This window comes from Schistocerca serialis, chromosome 4 (genome assembly GCF_023864345.2).
Source record: "Schistocerca serialis cubense isolate TAMUIC-IGC-003099 chromosome 4, iqSchSeri2.2, whole genome shotgun sequence".
Taxonomy (NCBI): domain Eukaryota; kingdom Metazoa; phylum Arthropoda; class Insecta; order Orthoptera; family Acrididae; genus Schistocerca; species Schistocerca serialis.
The window spans coordinates 630585453-630606907 of NC_064641.1; the positions used below are offsets into that span (position 1 = coordinate 630585453).

Below are 21455 nucleotides of genomic sequence, written 5' to 3' on the forward strand. Positions count from 1 at the left end.
AGTTTCGCTATTCCACCAGCGAGGGCGCTGCTGGCGGGCAGTGTGGTTCAACTATCAAGCTTTCGACGCTATATATTGTGGAACGGAGGACGTTTTCACCAGTCTGCGACGGCTCACCTGAAGATGACTGGCAGGTGCCCAGTTGAAATATCGTGTGAAGTATTGAACGACGACCGGCTGCAAGCCCGAAATTTGTTTGAACAGTCAATTCGCTGGGAAAATTTTAAAATTCACAATTTTATATTCACCCTTTAATGAACCATGCAGTGCTGAAGGGACTATTTTGAAAGTTGTAGCTATATCTTTATCCAAAATCCTGACAAAGGGGTTTCTTTTCCCTTTCACATACTGATTGTAGTCATTTCTCTACCAATCTGAAACATATGAATGGATTTCTTCAGCTTTTGCAGAATGGGAACTGACGTGTTTGTACTTCATAATAGTTCTTCACATAACAGTACTTACCTACAAGTTGAATTTGTTTCAACCACGTATGCGGCTTCACAAAGCACTGCATAGTAGCTTAAATGATATATTTTTCTTTGTTGTGGAAAACACATAAGAGTGTCTGTCTTTGCCATCTAGAAACCCCCTCCAGTCAGTTTTGTAACAATCTGAAACATAAAAATTATAGCTTTAGCAGATATGAAATATATAGGGCTCTCTCTCCCCACAGACCTATGGACATAGTAGGAGCTACCTTTGAGTCCAATAGGTTTCTACTCTTGAAATTGTGTCGTCAGGTGTTAGAAATGATTCTAATATTAAAACTGCTTTTAAAATCAAATGCCAGCTGATATAGTTTCTTTAGCATTTCCCATAACTTCTGTTTGCCATTTTCCACCAATCTGAAACATAAGACATGGATAACTTGGCAACTACTAGGAAAGCAACAACAGGTAAATTTACAAAACAACTATATGATACAAAGCAGGACTGCTTTCTTGAATACTCATTTCCACTCTTATTGGTCTCTCACTGTGAGATGGAGTACACAAAAAGTTGTAGGTGTTAATTGAATAAAATTCAGCAGTAATTTGAGACTCATCTGAAACATAAAATAATCCATAAATTAGTATCCAGAGCAAGGACAATACATTTTCATGACAACTGTGGGGTACAATGTATGACTAACCTCACAGTCCATTTTATATTCACTCTTTAATCAATCACACAGTGTCAAAGTGGCTAGTTTAAAACTTGTAGCCACATCTTTAGCCGAAATGCTTAAAAATGGGTTTCTTTGCACTTTTGCCCATTGTTTGGTAGTCACTTCTTTACCAATCTGAAACATATGAATTGATAACTTCAGCCTTTGCAGCATGGAAACAAACTTGTTTGTATTCCAGACTAGTTCTTCATATAACAGTACTTACCTACATGTTGAATTTGTTTCCATGATGTAAGTGGCTTCACAAAGTACTGCATAGTAGCTCTAATGATATATTTTTCTTTGTTATGAAAAACACATCTGGAGTGTCTTCCTCTGCAATCCAGAAAGCAGCTCCAGTCAATTTTGGAACCATCTAAAACATAAAAATTACTAATGACAACTTTTGGAGATGAACAATGTAGTGTGCTTTTTCTCTGCAGGTGTTCGAGACATAGTGTGACCTACCTTAGAGTCCACTTGGTTTCCACTCTTGGAATTGTCTTGTCATGTGACAGATATGATTCTAATATTAAAACTGCTTTTAAAATCAAATACCAGCTGAAACAGCTTCTTCATCATTTCACATAGCTTCTGTACATCACCTACCACAAATCTGAAAAATAAGACCAATAAATTAATAACTAGAAGGTAACGAACAACAGGTAATTTTAAACAACTACTGTATAATACAAAGCATGTCTCCCTTCATGAATAATTCATCTCTCCTCTTTTATCGATCTCGTATTGTGTGATGGAGTACGTAAAATATTGTAGGTATTATTGAAATAAAATGTCCTGAAGAAAAAGTTGTTTCGTCACTTGCTAATATTCTGGAGTTAGTTGACACTCATCTGAAACATAACAAAAATACAGAAATTAGTATCCTTAGAAGGACAATACCACATGCATTTTTGTGTGAACTGTGTGCTACAGAGTAGGATGAACCTCCCAGTCTCTTTTCTATTCACGCTGTAACCGATCATACAGTGTGGAAGGGGATATTTTGAAGCTTGTAGCTGCATATTCATGAAAACTCCTGACAAAGCATATTGTTTTTCCCTTTCATACATTGTTTGTTAGTCGCTTCTCTACTCATTGGAAACTTAGGAATGGAGAACAATATCTTTAATGGCATGAGATCAAATGTGTTTCTGTTTCAGAACAATTCTTCACATAACAGTACATACCTAAGGCATCACAATGTGCTGCATGGTATCGTAATTGATTTAGCTCACTTATTTATGAAAAACACATAATGAATATCTTCCTTTACTGTCCAGAAAGAATCTGTAATGAAATCTCAGTCATAAAAGGTTAGTTTTTAGAGATGAATGGTTAATTGAATAAAATGTCCTGGAACAAAGGTTGTTTTGCCACTTGCTACTATTCTGCAGTCAATTGGTACTCATCTGAAACATAAAGAAATCTATGAGTTAATATCTCATGCGAGGACAAGAGCATTTACATATTTGTGACAACTGTATGATACAAAGTAGGAATAACCTGCCAGTCCATTTTATATTCACTGTTCAATCAATCATGCAGTGCGGAAAGGGCTATTTTGAAAGTTGTAGCTGCATCTTTAGTCAAAATCCTGACAAGGGGTTTCATTTCTCTTTCACACATTGTTTGGTAGTCATTTTTCTACCAATCTGAAACATATGAATGGATAACTTTACTTTTACAGCATGAAAACATTTGTGTTTCAATTTCAGAACAGTTCTTCATGTAACAGTAACACCTATGAGTCCAATTTGATTCCACTGTTTAAGTGGCTTCACAGTATGCTTAATTGTATCTTAAATGATTTATCCCCCTTTTTATGAAAAACACATCATGTGTGTCTTTTTGTACCATCCAGAAACAATCTGTAGTAAATATTGTAACCATCAACTACATAAAATTTAGTAATATCAGTTTCTGGAGATAAGTGATATGGAATGTTTTTACTCTTTAGCTGTTTGAGACATAGTTGGACCTATGTTTGTGTGTACTTGGTTTCCAGTATGGAATTTGTATTGTCATGTGATAAAAATTATTCAAATATCGAAACTGATTTTAAAATCAAATATCCAGGTGGAATGGCTTCTTTAGCATTGCACATAGCTTGTGTACACCATTTTCCACCAATCTGAAAAATAAGACACAAGATAAGCAATAACAAGTACTATTACATGACAACTATATGCTACAAAGTGAGACTTCCTTCATGAATAATTAATCTTTCCTCTTTTACTGGTCTCGTTTTATGAGATGGATTATTTAAAAAGTTGTAGCTGTTATTTGAGCTATATATCCTGAAGTAATGGTTGTTTTGCCACTTGCTACTACTTTGCACTAATTTGAGACTCATCTGAAACATAAAATAATCCGTAAATTAGTGTACAGAGCAAGGACAACACCACATACATTTTCATGACATCTGTGTGGTACAAAGTAGGACTAACCTTCCAGTCCATTTTCTATTCACTCTAATCGATCATGCAGTGCCAAAGAGGCTATTTTAAAAGTTGTAGCCACATCTTTAGCCAAAATGCTAACAAAGGGGTTTCTTTTCACTTTCGCACATTGTTTGGCAGTCGCTTCTCTACCAATCTGAAACATATGAATGGACAACATTAGCTTTTACAGCATGGAAACAAATGTGTTTGTATTTCAGAATAGTTCTTCACATAAAAGTAGTTACCTACATGTCAAATTTGTTTCCACCATTTAAGTGGCTTCACAGTGCACTGCTTAGTAGCTTAAATGATATATTTCTCTTCGTTATGAAAAATACTTCAGGAATGTCTTCCTTTGCATCTATAAGGCACCTCCAGTCAATGTTGTAAACATCAAAAACACAGAAATTAGCAAGGTCAGATTTTAGAGTTGATCAATATAGAATGTTTTTACTCCTCAGCTATTTGAAACATAGTAGGACCTACCTTTGAGTGTATTTAATTTCCAATTTTGAATCTGTCTTGTTGTGTGATAGAAATGATTCAAATGTTTAAAGTGCTTTTAAATCAAATAACCAGGTGGAATAGTTTCTTTGGCATTTCACATAGCTTCTGTACATCATCTTCTGCAAATCTGAAAAATAAAACATGGATGAATTAGTAAATACAGGGTAAGCAAATACAGGTAATATTACATGACAACTATATAATACAAAGCAAGACTACCTTCATGAATAACTAATCTCTCCTCTCTTCTTGGTCTCACTTTGCAAAATTAGGTACTTAAAAAGTTGTGGGTGTTATTTGAATAAAATATATTGAAGCAAAGGTTGTTTCACCACTGGCTAATATTCTGTATCATAAAAAAAATAAAAATAAAAAAAAATGTGATAACTGTGTGGTACAAACTAGCACTAACCTTTCAGTCGGCCCGTCCGGTTAGCCGTGCGGTCTAACGCAATTGCTTTCTGGGAGGGAAGGCATGATGGTCCCCGTCATGAATCCGCCCAGTCGATTAGTATTGAGATCCAGTGTGCTGGCCAGTCTGTGGATGGTTTTGAAGGCGTTTTTCCATCTGCTTTGGCGGGTGCTGGCTGGTTACCCCCATTCCACCTAAGTTACACGATGTCAGCATTTGCTGTGCAAACACTTTTTCCACATACGCGTACACCGTAATTTACTCTACAACGCAAACATTAGGGTAACACTCCTCTGGTGTGAGATGTTCCCGGGGCAGCGGGGGAGGGGGGTGGAGCTCTACTGGGGGCTGAATCACATAATAACCCTGGGTTCGGTGTGGGGCAGCAGCGGGGTGAGTGGACTGCTGTAGCCTGTTGTGGGGCTACGGCTGCGGCTAGGGCGGGGACGAAACCTCTCCATCATTACTAGGTCCCCAGTTCAATACAATACAATACAACCTCCCAGTTCGTTTTCTATTCACATTTTAATTGATCATGCAGTGTGGAAGGGGATATTCTTAAAGTCGTAGCTGTATCTTTAACCAAAATCCTGACAAAGGGAATTCTTTTTCCTTTCACATATTGTTGGGTAGTCACTTTCTACTCATCTGTAACACACAAATAGATAAAATTAGTGTGTAGAGAATGAGAACAAATATGTGTTTCAGTTTCAGAATGCTTCTTCACAAAACAGTCCTTACCTACATATCCAATTCGTTTCCACTGTTTATGCAGCTCCACAATGTGCTGCATAGTATATTAAATGATTTAACTTGCTTTGTTATGTAAAACACATCAGGAGTGTCTTCCTCTGCCATCCAAAAACCATCTAGAGTCAAGGTTGTAGGCATCTAAAACATAAAAATGAGTAAGGTCAGTTTTAAGATATGAGCGATATAGAGTGTTTTTACGCCTCAGCTGTTTGTGACTTAGTATGACCTACATTCGAGTACACTTGGTTTTCACTTTTGAATGTGTCTCATCGTGTGACAGAAATTGTTCAAATGCTGAAACTGGTTTTAAAATCAAATAATCAGGTGGAATAGCTTCTTTGGCATTTCACATAACTTCTTTACATCATCTTCTGCAAATCTGAAAAATAAAAGATAGATAAATTAGTAAATATAGGGTAAGCAACAGGTAATATTAAATGATAACTATATGCTATAAAGTGGGACTCCCTTCATGAATAACTCATCTCTTCTCTTTTATTGGTCTCACACTGTGAGATGGAGTTCATAAATAATTGTAAGTGTTATTTGAATAAAATGTCCTCAAGCAAAGGTTGTTTCGCCACTTGCTACTATTCTGCATTCAATTGATACTCATCTGAAACATAAAAAAATCTATAAAATAGTATCCAGTGCAAGGACAATACCACATACATTTTCGTGACAACTGTGTGGTACAAAGTAGCACTAACCTTCTAGCCCATTATCTATTCATACTTTAATTAATCATGCAGTGCGGAAGGAGCTATTGCAGCTCCATCTTTAGCCAAAATACTGACAAAGGGGTTTCTTTTCCCTTTCACACATTGTTTGGTAGTCGCTTTTCTACCCATCTGAAACATACGAATGGAGAACATTTTCTTTTACAGCATGAGAACAAACATGTTTCTATTTCTGAACAGTTCTTGACATAACAGTACTTACCTATGAGTCCAATTTGTTTCCACCATTAAGTGACTTCAGAATGTGCTGCATTGTATCTTAAATGGTTTAACTCCCTTTGTTATGAAAAACACACCATAAATGTCTTCCTTTACATTCCAGAAACAATCAATAGTAAATGTTGTAGCCATCTAAAACATAAAAATTAGTAAGGGTTCGTTTTTAGAGGTGGGAAATATGGAATGCTTTTACTCCTCAGCTGTTTGAGACATAGTAGGACCTACGTTCAAGTGTGTTTGATTTTCATTTTCTAATTTGTCCTGCAGTGTGCTAGAAATACTTGAAATGTTTAAGCCCTGTTTGAAATGAATCTACCATTAGAATTAGTGTCTTTCGCATTTCTGAAAGCTTCTGTAGTCCATTTTCCACCAAAATGAAAAAGAAGGCATGGCTAAATTAGTATCTACAGGATAAGCAACAACTGGTGATTTTACATCACAACCATATGATACCAAGTGGGATTCTCTTCAGGAATAACTCCTCTGTCTTCTTTTATCGATCTCAGTTTCTGCTACGATGTATGTATAAGCCTTAGGTATTTTTGAATCAAACATCCTGCAAAATAGCTTGTTTTACCACTTGTAAATATTCTGCAGACAAGTGATACTCACCTGCAACATAAAAAATACATAAATTTGTATGCAGTGCATGGGCAATACCAGGTTTGTTTTGTGAACACTGTTTATATTGTGTAATAGTTTGTGTAGTGACTGTGTGTCAAGTTTGTAGTGTGCTTCTCTTCAGATTCGATCTGAGTATTTGGATGTGTGTTGGTTGAATAGTTTGTTTATTAGGGGCATTAATCTTCATGTGTTTCCTCCTCTTGCTTGATTCCTCATATAATGTTATTGGTTTGTAAGTTTAAGACTTTGGTGTGTAAGACATCTATCACTGTGTTTATATTGTATGGTTATAGAGTGTAGCTTTGTTTTTGTAGTGACATGTTTTGTCTTGAAGAATTTTTTTCCCTTGATTCTTCGTGTAATATTGGGTTCAACCAGTTTAAGACTCATTGTGTGAATTTTGATACATTATCCATCTTTATGTTTAAGTTGAGAATGAATTAGGAGTATGTTTTTGTTGGCAGTTTGCGGATATGTTTAAAGTGTTTGTGAGTGTATATGGAGAGTATGTATTAAAGGTTATTCAGCCATTATTGAATAGTATATAGGGTTTGATTTGATTCACCACATTTACAGTTGTATGTTTCCTGCCTTTTCACTCTCTCAATATTCAATAGCAGTCACTCTTGTTCAAACTGCATTAGTTCAATGTCTGTTATAAAATGAGAAGGTGTTTTGTTGCAGGTTTTTATTTAGATAGTCACATTTACAGTTCTCACACTAGGTGGCTGTCACATTTTCATTTCCATAAAAATGAGAAATGTGTGAGAAACAAGCGACATTGCAGTCTCCAGTATTTTTTCTCTTGTGGAATGCCAGTGTAAAATAATGTTATTCATCGAAGAAAGCAGGTTTGATTGAGTTATTTTATTTAACTTTGCATTTACTGCAGTTTAATTATTCTGTTGTTTTGTAAATCCTGTGGTGTATTGCAGATTTGTATTTTTAAGGCTTTATGCACTCAGTCTTTGTTGCTGAAGTCACCATGAATTATATAATCTGCATTTGGTGGTAATGGCTTTGTAGGTATGTGCAACCATCCCATATCCTTCATTTAATCTAATAAGTTGATAAAGTGTTTCTTATTAATAAAATCCTCCTTGTAATGCAATTGGTTGATGAAGTGTTTCTTGCATAGGAGTTTTCCTGTTTGTGTAGGGCCTTTGTATTTTATGCTGCAAGTGCGTCTTCTCTCGTGATTTTTCTTGTAATTGATGGGGTAGTAGTTTCAGGTTATTGTTGTGTAATAATTTTTCATAGTGATTGTGTGACATGTTTGTACTGCTCGTCTTGTTAGGATCTACCTGGCTTATTGGATGCATGTTGATTGAATAGTGCTGAATTTATGTATTAGGGGGATTATCCGTCATGTGGGATAATCTTCTTTCTTGATTCTTCATATAGTGTAATGAATATGCAAGTTAAAGACTTTAGCATGTAAGACATCCATCAATGAATTTATGTTGTAGAGTGTGTTGTTAATGAGTGTGACTTTGTATTTGGAGTGGTATGTTTTTTTGTCAAAGGGCTACCTTCTTTCTTGAGTCTTCATGTAATTTTGGGCTAAATCAGTTTAAAATGCACAGCGTAAATTTCGATATAGTATCCAACTTTATGTTTAAGATGAGAATGAATCAGGAGTAAGTGCTTGTTGGTATTTTGTGGATATGTTATAGTCTTTGTGAGTGTACATGGGAGGATATGTGGTAATGGTTATTAGTCTTCATTAAATAGTGTATAGGCTTTGATACGATTCACCACATATGCAGTTGTATTTCCTCTGCCTTTCACTCTGAAACATAATATCCTTTTGTGCGGGGACTTTAACATAAATACAGGTAAAACAGATAACACCAGCAACACATTTATGAATATCCTACATAGTTTTGGCATGTCATCACTAGTCAACTGTGCAACAAGAATAACCACACATTCATCATCTACCATTGACATGTACCTACAGATGTAGGCAGAGAAAACTGTGATGTACTTGTTAAAAATCTGGGACTGTCTGACCATCTATGTCAGATTATAAAAGTAAAAGCTTGTGTAAAAAAGGGATAAAAACTGCATGTATATTAATGAGTCTACTCTCCATCAGCTTTGCAAGAGTTTTCCTTAAAGTTAACACATGAAGTTGGGAAGGAGTATATATAGAAACTACAGTGAACAGCAAATTCTCCAATTTTATGTCTGAGTTTAAATTAAAATTTGAAGAAACATTCCCCAAAGCATTAATTCGTGTTGGAACACCCACCAACAATAAATGGATTACTAAAGGAATTAGAAAATGTGCTCAAACTTGTAAATACCTAAACCCCATCAAAAAGGACAAAAGTGATCCAGGTTTTTAGTGCTACTACAAAAACTACAAAATGATCTACAGGAAGGTATTCAACACTGCAAAAAAAATCAGCCAACAATAGGTTTGTAAATTTAGCCAATAATAAAAGTGAAGCTAGATGGGCTGTAGTGAAACAAGAAACAGAAACCGTGAAACAGAAAGGTACAAACACACAAATTAAGAACAAGGAAAACTTAGAAAGTAACCCGAAAGAATTAGCAAATTATGTGAACACCTACTTTAGCAGCATTGCAACGAAGTCACAGAAATTTTTTTCAAAAAGTGCTAATCAACCAATACAGAAGCATATAGCAAACTCAGTGGTATTGCTTCCAACTACTGAGGAGGAAGCATGCAATGTTGTAAGACAATTAAAAAACAAAAACTCAGCAGGTTTAGATGAAACCCCAATGTGTGTGCTGAAAAAATGCATAAATGGTATCAAGGCTCCACTAACAGAAATCATAAATGAATCCTTCAAAGCATTTTGCTTCCCTGACTATCAGAAGCATGCCAAAATTTTACCAGTTCACAAGAAAGGTGACATAGAAAATGTTGAGAACTACAGGCCAATAGCCCTATTGTCATGCTTTTCCAAAGTGATAGAAACTATAATGAAAAAGTGCCTCATGAGCTATCTAAGTAAATTCAACCTCCTCTGCAATGACCAGCATGGTTTCAGGCCAGGTAGAGGTACAGAATCTGCAATAGCACAATTTACAAAAACAATTTTAGAAGCACTAGATGAGAACTGCTATGTAACTGGCCTATTCCTAGACCTGTCTAAGGCATTTGATACAGTGACCACCAGAAGCTGTTGCATAAGTTAGAGGCACTAGGAGTAAGGGGAGTGGTTCTCAAATGGTTTCATTCATATCTAGAAAACAGATTACAGTCAGTAGAGATCACACATGTCTCCAGTGGATCAAAGTACACTGAGAAAAATATATCTGACCCACAATATATCAATATTGGTGTCCCTCAAAGAAGTGTACTGGGCCCAGTATTATTTCTGGTGTATATAAATGAATCCCACAACATATCAGCCATGGAGAGAAGATATTGTTTTTGCAGATGACAGCAACATAGTAATCACCAGTAAGACACCAACACAAATGATGGAAAATTCTACTAAAGTTTTGAGGGTTGTTCACAAATGGTTACAGGAAAACAAAATAACTCTCAAAATAAAGAAAACAAATACAATATGCTTTAGAATGAACAGAAAACAGAGTTCCTTAAATTTAAAACTAGATAACATCTCCATAGATGATGTACCTACAACAAAATTCTTAGTGCTGCACATTGACAGCCAAATGAAGTGGAATGAACATGCTGTCTCAAAAAAGATATCCACAACATGTTATGCACTTAAGAGTCCTTGTATCTGCAAGCAGTAATGAATGTTTGAGAACTGTATACTTTAGTTATGTTCATTCAGTAATCAGTTATGGTATTATTTTCTGGGGAAACAGTGCTCAGAATTTACAAACAGTATTTAAAATGCAAAAGAGAGCAGTAAGAATTATAATGAAAAGCAGTAAGCGGGCCCACTGCAGAGAACTTTTCAAAATGTTACAAATTCTAACTGTTCCTTGTGAATTTATATTGCAAACCATAGTGTAAATCAAGAAAAATATAGAAAATCATATCACAAATAGCAGTTTTCATAACTGCAGTACAAGAACAAGTCACTGTCTTCACCTAGACAGGAAGAATAAACATAAGACTCAAAATAGCATCTTGTATGAAGGTGTAAAACTGTATAATAAACTGCTGCAGAAAATAAAAGAAACAGATAACATGTACCACTTTAGGAAAAATCTTAAATTGTTTTTGCAGGAACACTGCTTTTACACTATAAGTGAATTACTTTGTACAAAATGATTGTAAATAACTTATATGTCACAATGTTTAAATACATGAAACAACAAACTGTATAAATATATGAATGTACACAAACTGACAACATCCATACATTTTAAAATGTACACAGATGGCTAAATAAATAACTAAATAAACTCTGTCAGTCAATGGCAATCACTCTGGTTCAGTCTGCATTAGTTCACTGCATGTTATAAAATGAGCTTTCTAATTAGATAGTCACATTTCCAATTCTCACACTAATTAGCTATCACATTTTCATTTCCATATGTGTAGTGGAATGTCAGAGAAACATGTGACCTTGCTGTCTCCAGCATTTTTTCTCTTACAGAATGCCAGTGTAAAATAATGTTATTCATCAAATATAGCAAGTTTGATTGAGTTATTGTACTTAACTTTCCTTTTATTGTGGTTTAATTAGTGTTTTGTTTTTCACATATTCTGTGGTGTATTGCAGATTTGTGTTTTCAAGGCTTTTCAAGTTGTAATTATGCTTTTTGGGTGTTGTTGGTGTAGTCATCATTAATTAGTTAATTTGCATTTGTTGCTAATGGCTTTGCAGGTATCTGTGACCATCCTAAATCCTCCATTTAATTAATTGGTGTTTTGTGGATATATTTAAAGTCTTTGTGGGTGTATGTGGAGGATATATGGTAAGGGTTGTCCAGCCTTTGTTAAATAGTATATAGGTTTTGATATGATTCATCACATATGCAATTGTATGTTCTCTGCCTTTCACTCTCTCAATATTCAATAGCAGTCACTCTGATTCAATGTGCATTATTTCAATGTATGTTATAGAATGAGGAGGTGTTTTCTTGCAGCATTTTATTTTTATAGTCACATTGCCAGTTCTCAAACTATGTGTCTATCACATTTTCGTTTCCATATATGAAGTGAGACGTGCGAGAAACATATGACATTGCAGTTTCCAGCATTCTTTTCTTATGGGTCATCAGTATAAAACTACGTTATTCATCAAGCACAGCAGGTTTGATTGAGTTATTTTATTTAATTTTACATTTATTGTAATATAATTAGTTTCTTATTTTTCATAAATCCTGTGGTGTATTACAGATTCATATTTTTTAGGCTTTTCAATCTGTACTCATGTTTTTTGCTTGTGAGATGCACTCAGTCATTGCTGGTGTCATCATCATTAATTAGTTAATTTGCATTGGTTGCTAATGGCCTTGTAGGTCTCTATGACCATCCCATATACTTCTTTTAATGTAATTAGTTGTTAAAGTGTTTGTTGTAGAGGAAACCAACCATGTAATATAATTGGTCGATAAAGTGCTTTTTATATAGGAAAGTCAGTGTTTGTGTAGGCTCTGCCACTTTTATGTTGCAAGTACATTTTCTTTCTTGATTCCTCATGTTATTAGAGGGGGTAGTAGTTTCAACCTTATATTATGTAATACTTTGCCATAGGGATTGTGTGACAAGTTTGTAGTATGGTTCTTGTCAGATTCCACCTGAGTTGTTGGATGTATGTTAGTCGAACAGTGCTGCCTTTGTTTATTAGGGGCATTATTTTTCTTGTAGGATGATAATCTTTCTTGATTCTTCTTACATTGTTATTGGTGTGCAAGTTAAAGACTTTGGTGAGTAGGGCATCTATGAATTAGTTTATATTGCATGGTTTTAGAGTGTTTTGTAAAAGAGTGTGGCTTTGTTTTTGCAGTAGCATGTTTCTTCTTGAAGGGCCATCTACTTTTGTGATTCTTCATATAATTTTGTGGGAAAGCAGTTTAAAACATGTAGTGTGAAATTTGATATAGTATCCAACTTTATGTTTAAGTTGAGATTGGATCAGGAGTAAGTTTTTGTTGGTGTTTTGTGGATAAGTTTTAAACCTTTGTGAGTGTATATGAAGGATACGTGGTAAAGGTTATTCAGCCTTTGTTAAATAGTGTATAGTGTGTTTTCGTTCTCTGTTTTTTCGTTCTGTCAATCTTCAATAGCAGTCTCTCTGGTTCAGTCTGCATTAGTTCAATGTATGTTATAAAATGATAAGGTGTTTGTTTTGTTGTAGCTTTTTATTTAGATAGTCACATAGAGTGGAGATGCTGAGTGCTGAGTTGCAGAAAGGCACAACAAAAAGACTTAACCACAGTCTCTGGCAGATGGAACCACTGAGTCAGATTCAGTCTGGCTCCAGCTGCCAGAGATGGTGGTCATATCTGTGTGAGTTGTTTGTGTGTGTGTGTGTGTGTGTGTGTGTGTGTGTGTGTGTGTGTGTGTGTGAGTTGTTTGTTTGTGTGTGTGTGTGTGTGTGTGTGTGTGTGTGTGTGTGTGTGTGTGTGTGTGAGTTGTTTGTTTGTGTGTGTGTGTGTGTGTGTGTGTGTGTGTGTGTGTGTGTGTGTGTGTGTGTGTGTGCTGTCTGATTATGACAAAGGCCTTCTTGGCTGAAAGCTAACTTTCCGACAGTCTTTTTGTTGTGTCTTTCTGCGACTCAGCACCACTGCTATATGGTGAGTAGCAACTATCCCCTTCATTGTATTATTACTACAAGTAAAATAGTTGCTGCTTTCAGAATTGAGTACAAAACAAGGAGTAATTTAGTGACAGTGTCATCCACAGAAGTGGCATCGGATGTGTTTTCTTGTTCATAATATAGAGGATGGATATGCAGGCTGACAATGAGAAAATGATGAGAATATTGAAGAAATGTCAATACAATAAGAGAACAGGAAAATAAAAGTGCTCACGAGCTTGTGCACATGTGTGGTTATGGTGGGTAGGTGCGTGCATAGGTGAGTGGTTGGTGGATGCATGGGTAGGTGAGTGGATGTGTATGTTTCCACACGATGTTTCATCTAATTAAAATAGTTAAATGTAGATTAAGATTAATATAAATGCAGCTCATATAAATTGTCATGATGAGCCATGTTTATCACTGAAAACATTTATTGTATTTATAAATCGACTGAAATGCAATTGTGGCCCATGGAACATGCGAATAACTAACTAACATCACACAGTTAACATGTGTAACTTGATAGCCTGTGCTGTTTAAAAATAACAGGGAACATTGGCAGTTTGATTTGTGCCAACAATAGAACAGTCCATAACATGTTTGACAAATGATGACTGATGAAGTTTACGGTGAACTTAGGGCAAGTGCAAAGTGTATGTTGTATATTTCTTTATTGGATTCACAAAAGTTTAGAAAACAATGTGGAGTGAATAATTCTGATACAAATAAATTGTCATGAAAATCACTGTAAACTTAAAAGGATGTGGTTCATTCCATGACATTCACTCATATCTGTAAGAAATTGTAAACAGGCAAAAAGTTCAGTGTTTTTGTATGCAATTATGTTGTTGATTGACAAAAATTTAGCTTTCACTACTTTTTCCATTTCAGTTAGTGGCAATTCTGGGCACTTGTGTAGTAGAATGTATGATCTCCACAGTAGCAAGGATGAACAAGTGCCAATAACTATTATGGTATACACATTAGAGCCCATGTTTACTAGACTTTTTTCTTGTTTTGTCTATAGTAGCACCTCTCAGAAAACAAAAAGCAAACAGCTTGCAGTAGGAGAGATTTGTTTAACAGTATCAAAGATAAAGAAGTACTCATAGCTCATAAGGTATGGTTACTAGACACCTGAAACCTTCATGGATAGGGGATGGAGGGTTAGCTCACCATAAAATGCCCACAGAGTTTTGGTGGTGAACTGCAGAGTAATAATGCCACACATGAACTAACAATGCTTACATTTATTATTTATATGAATTAAATCTTTAGTGAACAGTTCATTTCAGTTTCATTATATTTGTTATAATAACAAACGTAAAATGAGAAAGATCAACATTTTAGTGAGCAATCTCCCTGTCATTCTCAAATCATGAGCTGTAGTGGCACCACAGATGCTCTGCAATTTAAACTCACAGTAGGCAGGACTGCACCAAGGAACAGCATAGAACAGGTCACATAGGAAAACAAAATACATGTAAGGCACAAACACCACCTGCCACCTAGAGATCATAGTGATAAATTCTTGTAAAGCAACAATGTATTGCACAATGAAGGGAATTGTGCACTCTCAATACCTCTGTGGTTTTTAACAATGAAGGAGTTGTGCCCTCACATAATTCTAACAAAACTGGTTGTCCCTCTCTATGCTGGTATGCACTAATTTAACCTCAACAGATTCCCTTAGAACACTATGCTATTGGTTAGAACTGAGCACCAAAATATTCATATCACTGTAATGCATGGGATAACCAAGGATAGAGCAGTTTTCTGCATTTGCACAATTCCTTGACTGGTGTAAATGATAAATGAATTGATTATGATCCTCTATAGTTCTGATGGTTTGGTCTCAATGTGCCCAGCCTGGTGCAGGACAAACTTATTCTTAACGGAAACTTGTGGGAGACCTGATCTTCGAAGGAAATAAAAAATCAGATTTCACACTGCATTTCTCTAAAATAAGCCTGATTATAATTGAAATATTCTCTCTGTAGGGCAAAATAGCTTCTATTTTGGGAGCCTTCTCCTCTGCCTCTTCACCTTTCAGGATTTCCATGTTTTAGTAAAACAAGATGCAGCTATGAAACTTCCTGGCTGATTAAAACTGTGTGCCCGACCGAGACTCGAACTCGGGACCTTTGCCTTTCCCGGGCAAGTGCTTTACCATCTGAGCTACCGAAGCATGACTCACGCCTGGTCCTCACAGCTTTACTTCTGCCAGTATCTTGTCTCCTACCTTCCAAACTGGCAGAAGTAAAGCTGTGAGGACCGGGCGTGAGTCGAGATTCGGTAGCTCAGATGGTAGAGCACTTGCCCATGAAAGGCAAAGTTCCTGAGTTTGAGCCTTGGTCGGGCACACAATTTTAATCTGCCAGGAAGTTTCATATCAGTACACTCTCCGCTGCAGAGTGAAAATCTCATTCTGGAAAGATGCATCTAATTTGTAACCATTCTGGCAAAATGTGTTCTTGAGATTATATACAGATCAACAGGCAGCACTTCATGGTGAGGGATAGTGACATCCCAGTGCAGGAAAGAATAAAGTATCCCCCTTAGGTTGTGCTGTGTAGTCGCAGCTACTGATGTAGAGGTGCAAGTCTACGTGAGTAGACTTCTGATGAATATGGTCCCATTGTATTGTCACTTTTCTCCAAACCAACAGGGCAACACAGGAAAGATAACCAATCTTTTGAGTCTCCATAGTAAATTGAGTATAGGGATGAAGAAAATTTTGGTAGTGCAATAACAAATGCAGATTGTCACTACCATGATGCCTTATGACAAAGGAGTCACCCAAATATCTTCAGAAGCACGAACCTTCCTGCTACTGATGCTATGCAAATGATGTCTGCATCACACTGTCTCATGATAGTAACAGTTAACCAATACTGAAGTGTTATATACAATGTAGGCATGTATTGTATGAAGTTTGTAGGTGAGTTCTCCACATAATCTGCCATGCAAACAGTGCTTTTGCTTCAGTGTGCTATAGTTAAAACTCACATAATGGAATCATAAGTACTCTGTGTATATTAGATACAAATCATGAAACATTATTTGTGCAATGATATTTGTTTGTATAGTATGCTGGGCCCACCAGTCATTACACTTTTTCACAAAAACACTAAAGCTCAAACATTGCTTTTGTAACAGATCTGACTGAAATAGAGAACTAATCTATACAACTAGATGACTCATACTCAAGTTGTAGATACCACTTGAAAATGGCCTAACAGTGAAGTCTTGTTATAGACTAAAAGAATAATAAATTATGAGATAAGGCAACTTTTACGGAAATATAGTTTTCCTCATTTGCAGTTGTCACTGCAAAAACTAATGGTGTCAGAATAATTCATTTCTCATGGATGGACAATGCACCATATTTTGTGATGTTGCTGTTGTTGCAATCTTCAGGCTGAAGACTGGTTTGATGCAGTTTGGTGCTGTCCTGTCTAGCAGTCTCTTTCTTCAGTCAAATAGTGCTACAGAATCGATTCCATACCTCATCCTTAGATATCTGATCTACACACATAATCTTCAGCATTATACTGTTCCATAACACTGCATTTCAAAAGCTCTTCTTATCTTAACTGTTTATTAGGCACATTTTACTTCTGTACAAGGCTGAACTTAAAATATGATGAATATATTAATGTCAACATTGTCACAAGCTCTCTCTAAATGTTTTAGAATGTTACAGGTTGCTCAAGAAAGTGAAGAAACTCCAGAAATGTGTTGCTTTCTATGTTTGTTGTTTGGAGATGATGTCATGGGGACAAAATATGGTTTTAGAAATAAAAACAAAATGTAAGAAAGAGTTGAAAAGCGTGAGAGTTGAAACACGCACACTGATAATGCAGTTTCACTGTCACCAAAACAAACTGTAAGTATTAAAGAGAAAGTTAATGAGGAATACAGACTTCTAGTCAGTGAGCATAATATGAAGGTTAAAAAGAATCTTGAAATTTTGTCCCAAATAAACGATGCATTTTCTTTTGTGAAAACTTTGAAACTCCCTTCATGGACATGATGAAAAACATAATTCAGTAAATCCTGCAGTATTAGGAGATTAGTATAGTTGGCTTCTAAATTAGATTCAGATTATAACAATTTGTTAGAAACCAATGCTTGTAACACCATTTAGAATAAGGTAATGGACTCCCTACTAAAATACCATGAAGAGATAAGAATGGCTATTCAAAAATCTTTCTTTTTAGCTGTCATGGCTGATGACAAAACAGATGTTTTCGAACACTCTCATACTGTGTTTGTTCTGTGGTAGATATTGAACGGAGAAGTATTTCAGCATTTTTGGGGATTGTTTATTCCAGAAAATCCAACTACAGATGGCATCTTATTAGCTCTTCAACCAACAGTCTAGTTAGTAGCAGCTCACCATGCATTGATGTCTTTGGTCTTCCTCTTGAGAGCAGTATCATGCATTGATGTCTTTGGTCTTCCTCTTGAGAGCAGTATAGGTGGTGTGGCTGGTATCCTCTATGATCTGGTTGATATGTCCTAGTTTTGATCTGCCTCTTGTGTTCTTCTGTTCTACAGTTCCTTCAATGATAATCTTTAATGACTCCAGCATGTCTATCCAGCAACATTCTGGCTGTTCCAACATTCTTCTCGAGATCACCACAACATGTGTCCTTCCTTAAGAAACTTATGCGTGTCGGCACATTCCGTGTCCATCCCGCTCAAGGTAGAATTTCAACAGATGCACAATAAACAGAGTTCATGAAAATTTGCAACCTTTAAAAAACTGCCCTGGTGAAATTCAGTCAACATCAAATGCAGATCTAACCATTCCAGAAAAAACAGGATTTTTAAAATAACTAAATGATTTCAGGTCTTGATTAGAGCTTTTTTTATAGATTATGCCTCATCTTGAAATAATTTACAACCAAATGCAGTCTCAAGAAATCAGTGTGTCTAAAGTTAATGAAAGTTAATGAATATATAACAAATTTCAAAACTGCTATTTTAAAATTAGGAAATCCAAAATGCTGTGAGATCCCTCAAAGAAACTCATGGCAGAAGCTAAGGAAACATGTGACTGTATATGTGTCAATATAATGGACAGAAACTAAATATTTAAAACATGCTAAATTGTTCAACAAGAACTGCTTCACTAGTTTTAAGAATGAACATCCTACAGAAGACCACTGAAGCATACCCCATAACTGACAAAGAAAGCTTGAAACTGAACTGAGAGTATTCTTTTGTACCCCTATTATTCAACAAATATTGCAAATTAACGGAGCTGCTGAAATTTATCTTGGAAAATAATCTAGATGATGTTATTAGTGAAACCGATAAAAATCATCTTGACAGTTCGCATGACTACATCAGAGGCAGAATGGTGCTCTTTGTACTTTAAGAGAATAAAAATTTTTCTAAATGGTATGAATTTGGAGAGACTAAATATGCTTACAGTGCTTTTAACAGGGAAAAATTTCCTTAGTTGTCACAGGGAAAAAATTATTGGTATTTTCATGCAAAGTTGATGTAGACCAGGAATCAGTTTTGTAGCATTTGCACCAGATGCTCTACCAGTTTGTGGAAAGTTTGACAGGATATTGTTGTCTTTTGAGTGAACCACCTGCACTGCTTCCACATTGTTATGTAAGATGTCAGTGTCAGAAGCGTCTTCTGATTAGAATGTAAAGTGAATGCTGTTGTCACTGGTGTGATTTTCTTCTTCAGAAATATTCTCCTCACATTCAGATGCAGTTACTAATGATTCAAACTGCCTGTCAGGAAGAAATAGGTTGTCATAATGTTAGATACATAAACTGCATTCACACCTAATAGTTGATGCAACATTACTGGTAACAATAGTGTTTCGATGAAGAACATTACCCACGTAGTCAATACAGATACACTATTAAAGATGTACTATGGACTAAAACATCCACATTTTTTGTCCTCTATGTACATATTTCAAACTATCATGTATCTTAAATTAAATTGTAAATCAATGTTAAGTATACAATTACAACATAAAAGCTGAAGATGATTATCACACCAACAGTACCCAACTACAACTGGCTGATAAAGAACCTACTAAAGCTGTGTGCTTACTATACAAAAGATCACCAAGTGCGTGCATGCACACACACACACACACACACACACACACACACACACACACACACACACACACACACACACAGCCAGTTTTCAAAACAAAGCAGAGAGAGAACTTAAAAATAACATGTTTGTTTAGTGCTGAGAAATATTTTGAGACTATTTCAAAACAACTAGAAAGAATTCACTGTAGTAAAGCAATATCCTAGGGAATGTGCTACACATGCCGTGTCATTGGAAAGTAAATGTGAAATTTTTCTTGTGTTCATCAGCATTGTAGCAGTCCAGCAGAAATTGAAATTCAGTGCCTGTACCTAGTAAATTAAATTAGTAATCAAGCTTTTGTTTTCCCCATGTTTTCAACAATTATTATACATATCTCTATAAGCAAGCCTATCGTAAAATTACATATGTACTCATTTGTAATTTATCCTGTAGCTGCAAATGTATCCTGATCCCTCTACACAGTAACTGAAGGATGGTAAATAAGTAAATGAACATAATGAACAACAAGCACTATTGTGCAACTTCACACATTTCAACAATAAGCAAGCAAAGATCTGCACTGTTATAATAAATCTAAAAATATATACGTACCTCAGACAAGTATAAATAAAATATTATGACTGATATTGTATCTGTAAATTTTTAAACACCTGGATCAAGACCCAAGGGATGTATACAGCCAAGGGGTACAAATGTAAGAAATTAAGCTACAAGAAGGGGTGAGAAAATCATTATTTTCACATTTCAGCCTTAAGCTATGTATTATGTGTAGAAAAACAGTCATTAAGTTTCAAGTACTATCATTTAAATGTAAGAACAAGAACAAACTTCTTTCCAGGCTATATTGACTTGAAGACAACAGCAGGGAGGGGGAAAACCAGATACGCTAGTGCCCCCCCCCCCCCCCTTCGCCCCCTGCCCACCACATATCCTAAGTTAAACTTCCATCACGTATGTGCAAGAAGATATGCAAAACTTGTGATCAGGACATCATTGAAACTTTTCAGTAAGGGTTGACTTTCACCTTGGTGTAAACAGGTGAGTGAATTTGAAATTTCTCTTTTCTTCAGGTTTCAGAAAATCTTTGGAATTGGACCTACTGACATAGAATGAATTACCATATATATGTTTCATCAAGTCCTAATTACTTTATACAGTATGACTCTGTGTACATTTATGTTACATTAAAGGAAAAGCCCTGGAACTGCTGCACAGAAAAATGTGCATATACAGATATACTTTTCATCTAAGATGTGAAATTACACAATTTCTCACGTTTCACTTATGCTGATTGCATGTTAAAATAGTAAGCTGATAAATAACACACAATGTACTGTATAATGGTTAAGGAACTGTTTTCTTTGTACAAATTATTTTATTCCCTGTCTGATGCTCACCTGGTGAATGTTGCAGCTTCTTTTGAATAATTCTATATTGTTAATAACAAACTACATGAGATAGCATATTTACTAATATTGCAGAGAGAGTATGAGACATCCATGCCTATAAGAATTTGACTGTTGTTCTGCAGATAATACTGCTTGCCTTTTTCTGAAACATGAAAATCCTTTGTGAATGTACAGTGTAACCTGAGCAAACTATAACATGTGGCTGTTAAAACCAGTATCATAGACACAGATAAACAACAAGAGAGTTCCCATGAGGGATCCTTGGGGTACACTGTGCTTTTGTTTTTGTTCTTTGAAGATTGGTCAGTGGACTGACACTACCTGCTTTCAATTGATTGAATAACATTGAAGAGTTGCCAGCACTAAACCTCCAACACTGTAA

General features: G+C 35.7%; 1 pseudogene; it reads left to right on the top strand.

Annotated features, from left to right (window-relative positions):
• Positions 1-862: 862 nt before the first annotated feature.
• LOC126474650 (uncharacterized) lies at positions 863-19075 on the top strand (annotated as a pseudogene).
• Positions 19076-21455: the final 2380 nt, after the last annotated feature.